This window comes from Symphalangus syndactylus, chromosome 5 (assembly GCF_028878055.3).
Source record: "Symphalangus syndactylus isolate Jambi chromosome 5, NHGRI_mSymSyn1-v2.1_pri, whole genome shotgun sequence".
NCBI classification, from domain to species: domain Eukaryota; kingdom Metazoa; phylum Chordata; class Mammalia; order Primates; family Hylobatidae; genus Symphalangus; species Symphalangus syndactylus.
The window spans coordinates 28,477,112-28,494,125 of NC_072427.2; the positions used below are offsets into that span (position 1 = coordinate 28,477,112).

General features: G+C 37.6%; 1 protein-coding gene and 1 long non-coding RNA gene across 26 annotated transcripts in view; one reads left to right on the top strand and one right to left on the bottom strand.

Annotated features, from left to right (window-relative positions):
• PEAK1 (pseudopodium enriched atypical kinase 1) overlaps positions 1–17,014 on the top strand; it is a 293,590-nt gene that overhangs the window by 21,422 nt on the left and 255,154 nt on the right. For 12 of the 24 annotated variants that reach the window (XM_063638673.1, XM_063638670.1, XM_063638666.1 and 9 more), the window contains exon 2: positions 10,670–10,905. The exons of the other annotated variants lie outside the window; for them this stretch is intronic. The gene's annotated coding sequence lies outside the window, so the exon portion shown is untranslated. The remainder of the gene's footprint in view (positions 1–10,669; positions 10,906–17,014) is intronic. 24 annotated transcript variants of the gene reach the window in all.
• The window catches only part of LOC129482203 (uncharacterized), a 47,497-nt gene continuing 42,979 nt past the window's right edge, over positions 12,497–17,014 (bottom strand). For both annotated transcript variants that reach the window (XR_008657629.2, XR_010120681.1), the window contains one exon: positions 12,497–12,774. This is a non-coding gene — a long non-coding RNA (uncharacterized lncRNA). The remainder of the gene's footprint in view (positions 12,775–17,014) is intronic.

Below are 17,014 nucleotides of genomic sequence, written 5' to 3' on the forward strand. Positions count from 1 at the left end.
TTAGTTACTATAGCATTGTAGTATAATTTGAAGTCAGGTAATGTGATTCCTCCAGTTATGTTCTTTTTTCTCAGCATAGCTTTGGCTATTTTGGGTCTTTGTGGTTCCATATAAATTTTAGAATTTTTTTTTCTATTTCTATGAAGAATGTCATTGGTATATTGATAGACATTAAATCATCTATTGCTTTGGGTAGTATGGACATTTTAACAATATTGATTCTTCCAGTCCATGAAGAATCTATAGATTGCTTTAGGTTGTGTGGACATTTTAACAGTATTGATTCTTCCAATCCATGAACATGGTATATCTTCCCATTTTTTAGCATTTTCTTCCACTTATTTCATCAATGTTTTATAGTTTTCATTGTAAGGATCTTTCACTTCTTTGGTTAAGTTAATTCCTAGGTATTTTATTTATTTGTAGCTATTGTAAATGGGATTGCTTTCTTGATTTTTTTTTTTTTTTTCAGATTTTTTGCTGTTGGCATATAGAAATGCTACTTTTTTTTTGTATGTTGGTTTTGTATCCTACAACTTTACTGAATTTATTAGTTATAATAGTTTTTTGGTGGAATCTTTAGGTTTATCCAAATATAAGATCATGTCATCTACAAACAATGATAATTTGACTTCTTTCTTTCCAATTTGGATGTTCTTTACTTCTTTCTCTTGTCTGATTGCTCTAGCTAGGACTTCCAGTATTATTTTGAATAACAGTGGTGAAAGTGGGCATCTGTGTGTTCCAGACCTTAGAGGAAAGGTTTTCAGTTGTTCTCCATTCAGTATGATACTAGCTGCGGTTCTGTCATATATGGCTTTTATTGTGTTGAGGTATGTTCCTTCTGTACCTAGTTTTTTGAATGTTTTTTATCATGAAGGAATGTTGAATTTTAGCAAATGCTTTTTCAGCATCTATTGAAATGATCATATGGTTTTTGTCCTTCATTCTGTTAATATGATGTATCACATTGATTTGCATATGTCAAGCCATCCTTGCATCTTCAGGTTAAATCCCACTTGATCGTGATGAATGGTCTTTTTAATGTGTTACTGGATTCAATTTGCTAGTATTTTGTTGAGAATTTTTGCATAAATGTTCATCAGAGATGTTGGCCTGTATCTTTTCTTTTTCTTTTTTTTTAAATGTGTCTTTGTATGGTTTTGGTATCAAGGTAATACTGGCCTCATAGAATGAGTTTGGAAGCATTCCTCCTCCTCTATCTTTCAGAATAGTTTGAGTAGCATTCATATTAGTTCTTCTTTAAATATTTTGTAGAATTCAGCAGTGAAGCTATTGAGTCCTGAGCTTTTCTTTGCTGGATGACTTTTTATTATAGCATTGATCTCATTATTTGTTTTATTTTATTTTATTTATTTTTTTGAGATGGAGTTTTGCTCTTGTTGCCCAGGCTGGAGTGCAGTGGCATGATCTCGGCTCACTGCAACCTCCACCTCCTGGGTTCAAGCGATTCTCCTGCCTCAGCCTCCCGAGTAACTGGGATTACAGGCATGCGCCATCATGCCTGGCTAATTTTTTTTTTTTTTTGGTATTTTTAGTAGAGACGGGATTTCTCTATGTTGGTCAGGCTGGTCTCGAACTCCCGACCTCAGGTGATCTGCTCACCTTGGCCTCCCAAGGTGCTGGGATTACAGGCGTGAGCCACTGCACCTGGCCTTGATCTCATTATTTGTTATTGGTCTGTTGAGGTTTTGGGTTTCTTCATTATTCAATCTTTGTAGGTTGTATGTGTGTTGGAATTTGTCCATTCTAGGTTTTTCAATTTATTGACATATAGTTACTCATAGTGGCCTCTAATGATCCTTTGAATTTCTGCAGTATTGGTTTTAATTTCTTCTTTTTCATCTTTTATTTTATTTATTTGAGTCTTCTTTCTTTTTTTCTTTGTCTCCTAAAGGTTTGCCAATTTTATCTTTTGAAAAAAACAACATTTCATTTCATTGATTTTTTTTGTTTCTATTTTATTTATTTCTTCTCTGATCTTTATTATTTCTTCTACTAATTTTGGGTTTGGTTTGCTCTTTTCTAGTTCTTTAAGTTGCATTGTTAGCTTGCTGATTTGAAATTTTTCTGTTGTTTTTATATAGGTGATTATAGCTGTAAATCTTCCTTTTGGTACTGCTTTCACTATATCCTGTAGATTTTTGGTATGTTGTGTTTCTATTATCATTTGTTTCAAGAAGTTTTAAAATTTTTCTTAATTTCCTCATTGACTCACTGGTCATTCAGGAGCATATTGTTCACTTTCTATGTGTTTATATAGTTTACAAAATTCCTCTTGTTATTGATTTCTGGTTTTATCCCATTGTGGTCAGATAAGATACTTGATATAATTTCATTTTTTTTGAATTTTAAAGAATGGTTTTGGGGCGTAACATATGACCTATCCTTGAGAATGATCCATGTGCTGAGGAGAAGAATGTGTATGCAGCAGCCATTGGATAAAATGTTCTGTAAATGTCTATTAGGTCCATTTGTTACAGAAGTGAGATTAAGTTTGATGTTTCTTTTCTGTCTGGATGATCTGTCCAGTGCTGAAAATGGGATGCTGAAGTTTCCAACTATTATCATCTTGTAATCTAGATCTCTCTTTAACTCTACTTTTCTCTCTCTCTCTCGCTTGCTTGCTTGCTTGCTCTTTAGCTCTAATATTGCTTTATGCATCTGGGTCCTCCAGTGTTGGATACATATATATTTACAATTGTTATATCTTCTTGCTGAATTGACCCCTTCATCATTATTTAATCACCTTATTTGTCTATAGTTTTTGTCTTGAAATCTATTTTGTCTTAAATAAGTATAGCTACCCCTGCTCTTGTTTGGTTTCCGTTGGCATGGAATATCTTTTTCCATTTCTTTATTTTCAGTACGTGAGTCTTTATAGATGAAGTGTGTTTCTTATAGGCAACAGATAGTTGGGACTTTTTTTTGTTTGCTTTTTAAATCCTTTCTGCCACTCTGTGTCTTTTGATAGGAGAGTTTCATTCATTTACTTTCAATATTATTACTGATAAGTAAGTAACTTACTCCTACCATATTTTTATTTGTTTCCTGGTTGTTTTGTGGTCGTCTGTTCCTTCTTTCCTTCCTTTCTGTCTTCCTTTTAGTGAAGGTGATTTTTCTCTGGTGTTATGTTTTAATTACTTGCTTTTAATTTTTTGTGTATTTGTTGTATGTTTTCTAGTTTGAGGCTACTATGAGGCTTGCATATAATATCTATCTAGCTATCTACCTACCTATCTATAGATAGATATTTGATAATGGGTTTTAAATAACCCATTATTTTAAATTGGTGATAACACCGATTGCATAAACAAACAAGCAAAGAAAACAACTAATAAAAACTCTACACTTTATCGTCATCCCACCTGCTTTTTAACTTTGTTGTTTCTGTTTATATTTTATTGTACTGTGTTTTTGAAAGTTGTAGTTATTATTTTTGATTGGTTTATCTTTTAGTCTTTCTACCAAGATATGAGTAATTTAAACACCACAATTACAGTGTTGTAATATTATGTGCTTTTCTATACACTATTAGCAGTGAGTTTTGTACCTTTAGATTATTTATTTTTGCTCATTAAAGTCGTTTTCTTTCAGACTGAAGAACTCCTATTAGCATTTCTCATAGAACAGGTCTGTTGTTGATAAAATCCCTTTTGTTTGACTTTTGTTTGTCTGGGAAAGCCCTTATTTCTCCTTAATGTTTGAAGGATACTTTCACTAGATATATACTACTCTAGGATAAAGGTTTTTTTTCCTTAAGCACTTTAAATATGTTGTGCCTCTTGTCTCGTGGCCTGTAAAGTTTCCACTGAAAAGTCTCCTGCCAGTCTTATTGGAGCTACATTGTATGTTACTTGTTTCCTTTCTCTTGCTGCTTTAGGATCCTTTCTTTATCCTTGACCTTTGAAAGTTTGATGATTAAATGTCTTGAGGTAGTCTTATATGGGTTAAATCTTCTTGGTGTTATATAACATTCTTGTACTTGAATATTGATACCTTTCTCTAGGTTTGGGAAGTCTTCTGTTATCCCTTTGAATAAACTTTCTATCCCTGCCCCTCTCTCTCTCTGCCTCCTCTTTAAGGCCAATAACTCTTGGATTTGGTCTTTTGAGGCTATTTTCTAGATCTTGTAAGTGTGCCTCATTGTCTTTCATTCTTTTTTTCTTTGCTCTCCTCTGACTGTGTATTTTCAAAGAGCTTGTCTTCAAGCTTACTGACTCTTCTGTTAAGAAACTCTGATGCATTCTTCAGTATGTCAGTTACATTTTTCAACTTCAGAATTTCTGCCTGATTCTTTTAAATTATTTTAGTCTGTTAGTTAAATTTATCTGATAGGATTCTGAATTCATCCTCGGTTTTATCTTGAATTTTATTGCATTTCCTCAAAAATAGCAATTTTAGTTTGTTTAAATTTTTAACTTTTAATTTTTATGGGTACATAGGAGTTATATATATTTATGGGGTACAGTAAATGTTTTGATACAGGCATAGAATGAGTAATAGTTACATCATGGAGAATGGGATATCCATCCCCTCAAACATTTATCCTTTGAAACAGCTATTTTGAATTATATGTTTGAAATGTCACATTATCTCTGTCTCTCCAGGATTGATTCCTGGTGCCTTATTCAGTTTGTTTTAATTAGGCCATGTTTTCCTGGATGGTCTTGATGCTTCTGGGTGTCCGTTGGTGTTTGGTCATTGAAGTGTTAGTTATTTATGGTCATCTTTGCAATGTGGGCTTATTTGTACCCCTTCTTTTTGAGAAGACTTTCTAGGTATTTGAAGGGACTTGGGTGTTGTAATCTAAGTTTTTAGTTACTGCAGCCGTGTCTGCATTAGAGAGCACCCTGAGCCCATTAACACTGGCTTTTGCAGACTCATAGAGGTGCTGCCTTGGTGGTCTTGGATAAGATCCAGAAGAAGTCTCTGGGTTACTAGGCCCCAGACTCTTGTTCACTTCCCTTACCTTCTCCCAAACAAATGGAATCTCTTTCTGTGCTGAGCTGCCTGGAAGTGGAGGAGGGGTGATACAAACACTCCTGTGGCCACCATCACTGGGACTGTGCTGGGTCAGACCTGTGGTCAGCATGGCACCGGATCTCACTCAAGGCCCATGGTAACCACTGCCTGCCTATTGCCTATGTTTGCTCAAGATACTAGAGCTCTACAATCAGCAAATAGCAAAGCCAGCCAGGTTTGTGTCTTTCTCTTCAGGATGGCAAGGTTTCCCTAGCCCTGGGTAGGTCCACAGATGCCACCCAGGAACCAGGGCCTGGAGTTGGAAACCTCAGGAATCTAGCTGGTACTCTCTTCTAATGCGGCTGAGCTGGCACTCAAGCCACAAGACAAAGTCCTTCCTACTCTTCCCTTCCCTTTCCACAAGCAGGGAATTCTGTCCCCATGGCCATCATTGTCCCAGGCCCGTGGTGAGTACTGCCTGGCTACTGCTGATGTTCACTCAGGCCCAGGGACCCTTCAGTCAGCTTGTGATGAATGTTTTCAGGCCCAGGACTCTCCCTTCAGAGCAGTGGGCTCCCCTCTGGCCCAGGGCAGATCTGAAAATGCCATCTAAGTGCCAACACCTGAAATTAGGAACCCTGCAAGATCTGCCTTGGTGCTGTATTCCACTGTGGCTGCACTGGTAAGCTGTAAGACAAAGTTTCCTTTACTCTTCCCTCTCCTTTTCTTAAGCAGAAGGAGTCTCTCCTTGTAGCTACCACAGCTGGGAATGTGTGAGGTGTTAGGTCATGCCTGAAGCCAAGTCTCACCCAAGGCCCTTAGCAAGTACTGCCTAGCTAACACTGCTGATTATTCAGGGCCAAGGAGTCCTTTAGTCAGCAGGTGATGCATCCTGCCGGGACTGGGTCCTTCCCTTCAAGGCAGTGGGTTCCCTTCTGGCCCAGAGTGTGTCTAGAAATGTGGTCCAGGAACTAGGGCCTGGAATAGGAGCCTGCTTGGTGGCCTGTCCTACCGTGGCTGAGCTGGTATCCAAGTTGCAAGACAAAGTCCTCTACTTTTTGCTCTCTTCTCAAAAGGAGGGAAGGAGCCTCTCCCCAAACTGCGAGCTGCACTGCCTGAGGTTGTGGGGGGCAGTGTGGGGAGTGGAGTTCAAGTACTCCCTTGGTCGCCCTGGCTCGTTTCTCACTAGGTTGTGTACTCCCCAAAGTCCACTGGCTCCAAACCCAGCACCACACCAGGACTTGCCCAGGAATTGCAGTCCTTGTGGCCTAGACTGCCTTTCAAGTTTATTTAGAACCCCAGAGCACTTTAGCCCATGGTGGCAAGGCTCTCTGGAACTCAGGTTCCAGCTATTGGGATGGGCAATTCGCCTCTGGCTAGGGCTGCTCTAAATGCTCCCTCTGTGGGCACCAGCTGAGTTCTGCCTGGTCTTGCTTTCCACTGTGACAGGGCAGCCCTGAGGTCCAATGGAAAGTCCCACAAGCGGTGTGCTCTCTTTCCCCGCAAATGCACAACTTCCCTCTCCATGCCACACAGGATGGGGGAGGGAGGAGGGGATGGTGTCGGCAATTGAACACTGTCTTTCCTACCCTCTTCAGTGTGTCTTTCAGTGATATGAAGTTAAAAAATCAGATGATTTTTGCTTGTTATGAAGGTGCTCTTTTGTGTAGATAGTTGTTCAATTTGGTATTCCTGCAGGGAGGACGATTGGTGGATGCTTCTATTTGGCCATCTTATTCCGCCTCCTCCTCAACAAAATCTGGATGTTTTTTGATGCATGAGAACAGTAAAGAAGACCGTCCATGAGGGTAGAAAACCTGTGTTTTCCTATTCAAAGTTAGATCCCCTGTGCCTCTCTTTATATCTCATATGGCATAGACATGAAGATGTAGGAATAGATGAATGTATAAATGCCATATATATGATGCGTATTAATCTTTGGGCCATGAGTTGAAAATAACCTGGCAGTTAAGGCTGCAGAGATTGCCTTGAATTGCATTGGTCTTAATACCTCTGTAATTCTGAGCGGTTAAGCTCTTTGATATATTATCAGAAATTGGAGTTATTTTGTTCTCTTGCTATATTTTACTTTATTCTATTAGAGGTATTACTCTTTTTTCACATAGATTATCATTATCTAAGTTATGATCTAAGCTACACAGGTAACTTTGGCCACACCATTCAGAGTGAAAAACTGTGATGAATATTGTTTAGTGTGTATCCCACCAGTGGTTCTATTATTTCCACATTGAAGATTCTGATTTTTAGTTCAGTTTTGCGAACGTTTTCTGCATGCCTTCTTTGTGACAAGCCTGGTGCCAAATGCTGCGGGTACAAAAATGAATGAACTACAGTCTGGCCTTCCTGTATCTCACTGCCCAGGAAGAGAATTTCAATGCTACGTGTCAAGTACAATTATAGGGGTATATACAGGACCATAGATTTGCACTTTGGAGTTAATTTGACCATTCTGATATAGAGATAGTTTATAGGCTAAGAGTTTAAAGTATTTCTAATGGTTCATCACGCTTCACATTCTGGTATTAACACTTTTTAAGAAGTTACAGGTGAATAATCGGATATTAGTATGTATGTGATCATCTCTTCTCCCGTTTAATTTGTTGGTTAAAGAGAGAACTCTTTAACTTGTTTGCTATCTTATTTCCTTGTATTAGTTTGCACACTGTTAGTATACAATGTCAAGAGTTGGCAGAATTTAGGATCCTTTGATAGCGATTTCTCTTCCCTTTTTTTGGGAAGGATACTAAAAAACAGTGATTCAGACTTCTGTATCTTTTTTGTGCTTTACACTTTTTCTTTTGGATACTTGCTGGTGGGTACTGTTATCTTAGCCTGAGCCAGAAATGATGCCATCAAATCACATTGCTTTTCATTTCAAGTTGCAGCATCTTTAATAGCAGTGCAATAGTTTGGCCTGGTGTTCTCGAGTTGAAAGGATTCTAGCATTTGTACCATAGAGAGTAAATCGTGCCCCCTTTCCCTGGTATCTCTATTTTTTTTTGCCCTGAGTTAGGTTGGTGCCAGTACCCTTTCCTCTTGTATTTAAATCTGACCTTTGTATTTCTGTCCCGCTAGAATATAAACTTTGTGAGCAGGGGTCCTCTTGTTCACACAAGTATTCTAGCACTTAGAATAGTGTCTGGTATATAGCAGCTTGCAGTAAATACTGTTGAATGAATGGTATGTGAACAGTGCTACCCAGAAGACTGAATGAATCTTTAATGCACAGTTCCTGTTTCAGAGCAAGGAGTTGTATTCCTATTCTTTATGTGAAACTGTGTGGGTACTGTGTAGCTCAGCAGTAGCACCATGGGTCTGGGCTGCCTCAACCAGTATCATTTGCTGGGGTAACTAAGAAGATTCTTACTGCCCAGCTTACCCAGGAATAAGGAGAGTCATAAATGGAGTCTTCTAAGTTTGTGGGCTGGGATTCAAGGTCTGTGTGACTTTAAACTGAAATCTTGATGGGGACAGTGTACCCTCACAGTCCTAGGGAGCCCTTTGAACTTATTCTACAGAGGCAAAAGTTCTTTTTGGTTGTGTCATCTTGCAAGGAGTTCCTGGAATTCCCAGGGCATGTGTCTACTGGATTGTGCCCCAGGAAAAGTTGACAGTTTATTGTCCTGTTTAAGAGCTGGGGATCTGCAACCAGACCACCTTGTTGAAATCCTGGCACTGTGATTTCCCTTATTTGTGATCTTCAGCAAATTACTTATTTTGTTTCTTAGTTATCTCATCTTTAAAATGAAAATAGTACCTAATTTATAGTCTCATTTGTGGATTAATACAGGCAAAGGGCTTAGAACATGCCTGGCACATAGTACCAATGTTCAGTAAATATTACATGTACATATTTGATACAGAGAAAATTCATACCTCTTTTACTCATTTTCATTCTAATATGCTTTCCTGAGGAAGATGAGAAGCCACAGAGGTACAGCTGATGTTCTGGGAATTTTACAGAGGCCTACCTGTGCCCATGGAAGTGTGTTGAGCATATGATAGCACATAACATCAGCTTCTAATGCTGTCATCCATCACCATGTGTCAGGTAGAAAGCAGGTGGAGAACTTTAGCTCTGGAAAGCCCTAATTATCCTCAAAGCAGGCTATGCTCAATTTGACAGTGTCATGATTTTTAATATTTGAAAATTCCAGAATTGCTACTCTGGATGTAATGCTTTCTTTTTCTTCTTCGTCTTTCCTGCTTTTACTTATACAGTTAGGTGAATATGATGCTCCACTTCCCACACAGATACTCAAATAGCTCTGACTGCTGAAATGTTGGTATCTTACTGTCAGCACATAACTTGTTGCTGTGTTATTGAAATTTTCACTGTTTTGAAATTTTTACTGTTATCTGGGTTTGAATTCCAGCTCTCCCAAGCTTCAGTTTTCTTTCATTTGTCAAATGGGATAAAAGTATCCACTTCATAGGGTTGTTGTGAGGATTAATGATGAATACAAAACACTTAACGTAGTACGTGGCATGTAATATTAGTTGTAAAGTTAATATATCCATTATCATCATTCTGTTTCAAATCAGCAATGAAATACAGACTACACTAATCCCATTTCTGCTTGGAATTGTGAGTCTAAATGCAATGTAGCAGTTCCCTGCTTGAAATACACTGTAAACCTTCCAATTGCAGTCAAGATTTTACTACCTTCTAGGGTATACAGGGTTGGTGGAACATAGTAAACCTTGAGATTTGGCTTTCCCGTGTTTGTATTCTAGCCTTTCTACCCAAAGGTAGTAACCTAGATTTCTATTACATGTACCCCTTGATGCCTCCTCCAGTAAAACTGCAGTAATCTAATTTGTACTCTGTCCTTGAATTGAAGACAGAATTAGGAAGTGCATCCAGTACATTTGGTAGCAAAGTTCTGAAATGGCCTCTAAGATAATTACTTTCATAATAACCTATAAAATTTCATGTATAACCACAAGTTATCATCCTAGCTTTGTTACGTTTCTTTTTCTTTGGCTTGCAAAACATCCCTCCATGAGAGATGGTATTATCTGCCATTTACAAATTAGGAAAGCAAGGCTCAGAAAGGTCAAATAATTTCCCTAAGGTTGCACACCTGTCTAGTGACACGCAGGGTTGATTCACTCTACAGCTTTTTCGTTTTGGTTAGAATTCGAAAGCTGAATCCCAAAATTAGGGTCAAAATTTTTCCTATAAAAACTTGTAAATGATACAACTAAAAAAAGAGAATGGATGCAGTGGTTCATGCCTGTAATCCCAACACTTTGGGAGACCAAAACAGGAGAATCACCTTAAGCCCAGGAGTTCGAGATCAGCCTAGGCAATATAGTGAAACCTGTGTCTACAAAAAATTTAAAAATTAGCCAAAGTTGGTGGTGCATGTCTGTAGTCCTAGCTGAGGCTGAGGTAGGAGGATCGTTTAAGCCCGGGAAGCAGAGGTTGCAGTGAGCCAAGATAGCACCACTGCACTCCAGCCTGGGCGACAGAGCAAGACCCTATCTCAAAAAAAAGAATAAGCAAAAGAAGGTAGACAGGCAGAAAGAAGGTATGAAGAAAGTTAAGTTAATAAATGTGGAACATAAAAGACAAGATGGAAACAAATTTATTGAAGTATCTCTGGTAAACAATTCATATAAGGCCTGTTTGATGGAGTATTTTTTTTTTTTGTAGTGTGAAGTTTTAACTTGGAGACCCAGAATTCAAACTTGAAACTATAGAAGAGAGGATGAAGAGAATATTAGCAGTTGAAAGGAAAATGTAGAAATGGAAACATTATGTATATTTAACAGAAAACAATGATCAACATGAAATGTTGAAGATATATGTTCTAAGTGATAGCTATGTGAAGATATGGTTCAGAGAAGGCAAATTGCATGTATTATTTGATACACGGAGAGAAGATTCAGGTAAGCATTCTGGAGTTAATATTTCCTGAGTTAGTTGCCATAGTATTAAATTATATTTTTCTGTAAATGAGATGCCAATATGAGTCTTCTTTTATTTGGAGTGTTTAAGCAGGGGAAAAGGAGGCAGACACTGAATAGCTACTGCAACTATCTGAGGAAGTGTTGTAATACACTAAAAGTTCCGATACGAATTTCATTAGCTGCATGTTAGCATGTCGTATCTGTCACTCTGAGGCTTTACCTTTTACCTATGAAGCCCACATTGGTAATTAAACATTTTCACATGTTTAAACTTCTACAAGAGGCTCAAGTTTTGTACCTTCAATTTACGCATGATCCAGTTGCATATACTTTTCAAGTTGTTTTTATTTTTTTGAGACAGGATCTTGCTCTCTTGCCCAGGCTGGAGTGTAGTGATGCTATCATGACTTACTGCAGCTTTTACCTCCTGGGCTCAAGCGATCCTCCTGCCTCAAGCCCCACAAGTAGCTGGGACCACGGGTGCACACCACCACACCCAGCTAATTTCAGCTATATATACTTAGAACATACTAAGTATACCCACTTGCTAACATTCACTTCAACAGGATACAACTGGCCCTGCCTCCCCTCCTTACCAACCAACTCTCCTCTGACTTATGGGTTTGTCAAGAAGGCTGCCATCCACATACTTGGCCAGATACCAAAATGCTGAGGTCACTTTTTATTCATTGAGTGCTTTATCTTTATATCTAACGAAGTCTGGTAGTTCTTCCTTTGGAATATAGAGCTTGTTCCTTTCCCTTCACTGTCACTATTTTATTTATTTTTAATTTTTAATTTTTTTGCTATAGAGGAAAAGATAATTATTGCTTGTTTTTTGGGAATTCTCATAACTTCCTCAAGTAATTTTGTAACACATTTTCCTGGGTAATGCTTTTTCATTTTTGCTTAATTTAGTTATGTAACCTTAGTTTGGCTGCTTAGGAATGTCACTGGAGAGCTACTTCTCTATTGGAGATGTAATTCTCTGTTCTGCTAAGAGAGGAGATCGTACACATTAGTTAGGGTTGTCATAAAAGGAGTTGAAAACATCAACTGTTAGCAAATCACTTTCCTTATGTGATTGTTTTGAATTTGAACAACAATCCATCTGTTTTGTCTTAAACAAAAGTTAAGATATGCATAAAGACAAATATTTGTAACCTAGTATGAGGGAATTCTTACCCTACAAAATTATTTTAGGAGCAGGCTAATTATATTTACACCTAGGCAGTGAACAGCCAGTCCTTGAAGAGAGTAAAGCATCAGATAACTTACCATTTTAAAAGTCTATTGTTGTGTTTGTTTCCAGGAAGAGAGAATTTAATAATTTGTTAATTTAAGGGAGCAAGTGTTTTTGTAGAAAAGATTATCAAGATTGTAATCAGGCCTTAATGGGAGTTTTCTTGTGAGAAATTCTAGAAGGAGGGAGATAATTTCTGTTGGAGACTTATTCTATGTTGAGAACACAGAAATAGTTCAGAAGTGTATTAGGAACGTTTACAAACTTATATGTCTGCATTTTATTGAGTTAACAAGTTTACTATGTCTTGTTTAAATAGATTTTTTTTTATTATGGATACACAATAATTGTATTAGAGAAATTCCTTAAAGATCTTTGGTAAGAGGATCCCTCTCCATTTGCTGATTTCCAATATATTTCTGTTGTGCAGCAGCCAGCTATGCATGCCTGTCGATTGAGGTATTAACGAGGCATGAGTTTGCAGTTCAGTAGGAATCTAGACATAGTGGTGTCGTGGGAAGATCTTGCACATGGTCTGATGTGATGGATAACCAACTGTGGGACATGGGGAAAGCAACACTTCTCTCTTGGCTTCATTTCTCACTCTGTAAAATAAAGGAGTTAAATCAAGGGCCCTTCTATCTCTGCGTCTCTCATTTTATGATGCCACCAGAATCCCTTCTGAGCTCCTCATGAAGAGGTGTTTGTTCCATAGCCCTTTCTGTTTTTTTAATGTAGTCCTTGTTCTGATGGGTATGAAGAAAGCCAGCCTAAACGGATTGGGGTTTTGGAAAATTTTTTCCCTCTGATTGTAATTAAGTGACCTAAACAGATATTGAATTTATGACCATAATGTTAATAGCTTTGTGCTACCAACAGCATTTTAACAACAAAGCAGGATTGTTTCCAAACTAGAAATCTATGAAAATTCAAATATTGATGAAGAAGGCTTCCCATACTTTGTTGTACATAGAGTCATTCTTAAGAATACTTGGGATGCTCATTCTAATAATAACTTCAGTATAAGAGGTAATTAAGAACAAAGACGTTGGAGGCGTACTTCGTGGGTCCACATCTGGTTCTGCAACTTGCTTGTTTTGTGACTTTGGACAAGTTATAATACCTACTAAATAGATTTTCTGAGGAATAAATGCTGAGGAATATATGCCTGGCCTTTAATTCTATATATGTTTAGCTGCTGTTATTAATTATTTTTACATTCCAGGAATCAGTGCCTCCTATAATAGCTCCGTTAATCTTCATAGCAGTTCTATGAAAATAGTACCATTTTTATCCTCATGAAGAGACCAAGACTCAGAGAGGCTAAATAATTGGCCCAAGGTCATGTATAAAATGGGTGCTAGATTCAAACCAGGTTTATCTGACTCATTCTAAAACTAAGGCTCCTTCCTTCATATATTCTGCCCTAAGCCTGGTCCTTTGGAAATTCTCAATGCTTTTAAGTCATCAGGAGGCAGTTGGTGTTAGAAGACCAAAGGCTCAGGTGGCATCTAAATAAGTGCCTCTCTTAATCACCATGATGAAATGATGTGACTCTTCTTTAGAAATGTGCCTTTCAGGCCGGGCGCTGTGGCCCACGCCTGTAATCCCAGCACTTTGGGAGGCAGAGGCAGGCGGATCACGAGGTCAGGAGATCGAGACCATCCTGGCTAACACAGTGAAACCCCGTCTCTACTAAAAATACAAAAAATTAGCTGGGCGTGGTGGCGGGCGCCTGTAGTCCCAGCTACTCGGGAAGCTGAGGCAGGAGAATGGCATGAACCCGGGAGGCGGAGCTTGCAGTGAGCTGAGATTGCACCACTGCACTCCAGCCTGGGTGACAGAGCGAGACTCTGTCTCAAAAAAAAAAAAAAAAGAAGTGTGCCTTTCAGACTTCAGGGTTTTCCATGAATTATTTTCATACAGTGTGACTTCCTTTTGTTCATCTTCTCTACAGAATGAGGCAGCCTTGGCACCCAGTCCCCAGATAGCCTTCCTTATAAGTGGTCTTGAAGTATCTGGGCTGGGTTAGAAAAAAGACTGCTTTGCCATATCTATGTCCTTACCTTTACAGAGTGAAAATTGTAATACACAAAATAATTACAATGAAGTTAACAACCAGAACATCCCCATAGCTCCCTTTATTCCTCAGATATTTATTTAATATTTAGCTATCTGACATTTTAATCTGAAGTTTAGTCCTTTTATTTTTTGCTGGGAAATTTTAGAATGGCTTTAGAGTGAAACAGCATCATTGAAAATAAAACAATTGTCTTCTATTTGCAAAACTTTAAAGTACATTTGTTTTAACCACCTCTAACCATTTTTGTTTTTTTATTTTTACTTGAAAATTATTTAGCAGAAATAATGACAGACAAATAGGCTTCTGTCATTACTCAACTTCCTTATGACAGTGTTACACTTATTGCTGAGTAATAGTAATTAGTGTGGTTTTGGGTGTAGGCATTTTACATTTTGAATCTGAAAAGATTTTAGGTTCACCCGAGTTGCTGAATCAACTCAGTATTTCAGGAAAGTATCTTATACATGGGTTCCAAGTAGTATAAATATTAAAAAGTTAATTGCATATGCTCTGAGAAATTCTGTAAGCACTCTTTCACCTTCATTTCATAGATGAACAGTGAAGACAGTAGTGAGGGGATTTTATCAAGTTTATTTGTAAAAAGTCCTGGGCTGGCAGACTTTTTCCTTAGAGCCAGATGATCTGTCACAACTACTCAACTCTGTTGACATAGAGCAAAAGCAGCCATAGGCAGCTTGTAACCGAATGGGTGTGACTATTAAAATGAAACTTTATTTAGGCAGGCTTAGTTTGAGAATCCTAAGTGGATCTGGTGGAGGGCCAAGGGAAGGCAGTTGGTACACATGTTGATGAAAACAGTTGTTTAAGCTTCTGGCAAATTTGAATACTAACTTATAAAGGAGTCAATAAGGTTTATATAAAAATAAAAGCAGTGGTTTGAAATACCACAACAGTAAGGACCACTCTCACAAGGAGTTCTGTTTCCAAAATGGCATAATTTTGCTGTTAATGTATGCTTAATAGAGTAATGCATAATGTGTTATTAATTTGGAAACTATTACTTGTCCAGCTACATGTGCAGATTTTCAGTTTTCTTTGTACATTTAAAAATGATAAATGGAAAGTACAGTACCATTCAAGGGAGGAACTACTCAATACTTAAGTAGTTATTTGCCAAATCACATTTTGGGTTGTTTCTGTTTTTAACTGACATACTGACTGAAGTTTGCCAAAACCTGATTGCATTTGGAAGGAAAATGGCATTGTTGCTATTTTCTCTGCATGAGAATATCTAAAACAGGTGGCTGGCAGCAGGGAAGGAGTAAAGGTAAAGGACAAAAATATAATAGTTTGTGAGCTTGTTTTTGTTTTTTTTTTTGCACTAAATTTCAGATCTAGCTAGGTTATGTTTTGTTTCACTCTGATCTTCAGAATACCTAATTTATTTTCTACATTCCATACCCTCCCTCAAGTAAATAAGGGAAACCCCACTGTATTACAATTAGTATTGAATTCACTTACATTTTTATTATTGAGGTATAATTGTAAATCATTTCGTTAGAGTTTAATCTTTTGATTCAAGTTGACTGGTGTTTTTATTTGCAATCTATATTTTACAGTGTTTAATCCTAAGTATGTTTCCATGAACGGGTAGTTTGATTTTAGAGCTAGAGAGAGTAACTGAGTTAAGGTGCACCAGGTAGCTTAGAAAACATTTTAAAATAGTGACTTTATAATTGCTACATCTTAGAACTTAAGAAATAGAAAAGGTTAGATTGACCAAAGTCATTCTAAAAAGCAAAGCAAGACCCACATGAGTATTTTATATTAGATCACATTTCTTTGCTTTTATTAGAACCATTAATTTGGTAGAATTCCTAAATCTAGTAAGTATTGTAAAAATGATGTTGTATATGGGAGTGATGCCAGTTTGAGGCTGTAACTGGGTATAGCTTTGGGTAGTGTTTTTGCTCAAAGCTTTCTTTTTGTTTTTCACACTGATAGCATAAGGATGTCATGCAGTCCCCAATCTGAATCCCTAGTAGGAAGATTTTGAACAGAGTTCTGACAAGTAGGGTTATCACATTTTTATGTATCCTTTAACAGTTATCCTACCTAAAAAGATCAAAGGAACATGGAGTCAGATGTTGGAAGTTTTAACTCTGATGTTTCTTCTCAAGGCAGATTTCCTATTGCAGTGTGGATATTATTCTCTATTTAAAATAATGATATAAACTGACTGGGCACAGTAGCTCATGTCTGTAATCCCAGCACTTTGGGAGGCTGAGACGGGTGGATCACCTGAGGTCAGGAGTTTGAGACCAGCCTAACCAATATGTTGAAACCCCATCTCTACTAAAAATACAAAAATTAGCTGGACGTGGTGGCGGGAGCCTGTAATCCCAGCTACTTGGGAGGCTGAGACAGGAGACTTGCTTGAACTCAGGCAACGGAGGTTGCAGTGAGTCAAGCTCACAGCACTTGCACTCCAGCCTGGGCAATAGAGCAAGACTTCGTGTCAAAAAAAAAAAAAAAAGGTGATATAAACTGATTCCATATTTCAACATTTTGATCATTCAGAAGCTGATGTATTAATACATTTTCAAAGTAGATCAATAAACATTTTAAGAAAAGTTATTTTTTCCTTTGTTTTAGTAGTATTACTAAATATTCATAAAAGTTCATTTTTGGGGTCAGATTGATTCATTGAGCCCAGTATGGAAAAACTTCCTTGTGTATTTAATTTCATTTGGATTCCCCTTTAAAAAGCTAATAGCCATATTCCAAATGTGCATAAAACT